Below are 555 nucleotides of genomic sequence, written 5' to 3'. Positions count from 1 at the left end.
GTCTAGGTGTTCGCTATTGGGGAAATGGGTATCTAGGTGTTCGCCGTCGAGGAAATGGGTGTCTAAGTGTTCGCCGTCGAGGAAGTGGGTGTCTAGATGATCGCCGTCGAGGAAATGGGTGTCTAGGTGTTCGCTGTCGAGGAAGTAGGTGTCTAGGTGTTCGCTGTCGAAGAAGTTGGTGTCTAGGTGTTCGTCGTCGAGGAAATGAGTGTCTAGGTGATTGCCGTCGAGGAAGTGGGTGTCTAGGTGTTCGCCGTCGAGGAAATGAGTGTCTAGGTGATCGCCGTCGAGGAAGTTGGTGTCTAGGTGTTCGCTGTCGAAGATAAGATAATATACGAAGACACCCGGGTGATGTTTTTGAACGCAGCCTAGATGTCGATGGGATCACGTAATCATTTCTTCCATGCTTATGGACTTTTGATTCCCGCGTCTAATCAGAGAGAACGGGTCACGTGATTCATTTTGCCACTCTCTTTCTTCGAGGCTTTCTATCTACGTAAACCGTCCTCCGATCCAATTTTATTTAAACAGACAAACCGATCAGTCTCGTGAGAT

This window comes from Trachymyrmex cornetzi, unplaced genomic scaffold (assembly GCF_001594075.2).
Source record: "Trachymyrmex cornetzi isolate Tcor2-1 unplaced genomic scaffold, Tcor1.1 scaffold933, whole genome shotgun sequence".
Lineage (NCBI taxonomy): Eukaryota > Metazoa > Arthropoda > Insecta > Hymenoptera > Formicidae > Trachymyrmex > Trachymyrmex cornetzi.
Note: the sequence above shows the minus strand (reverse complement) of the source record.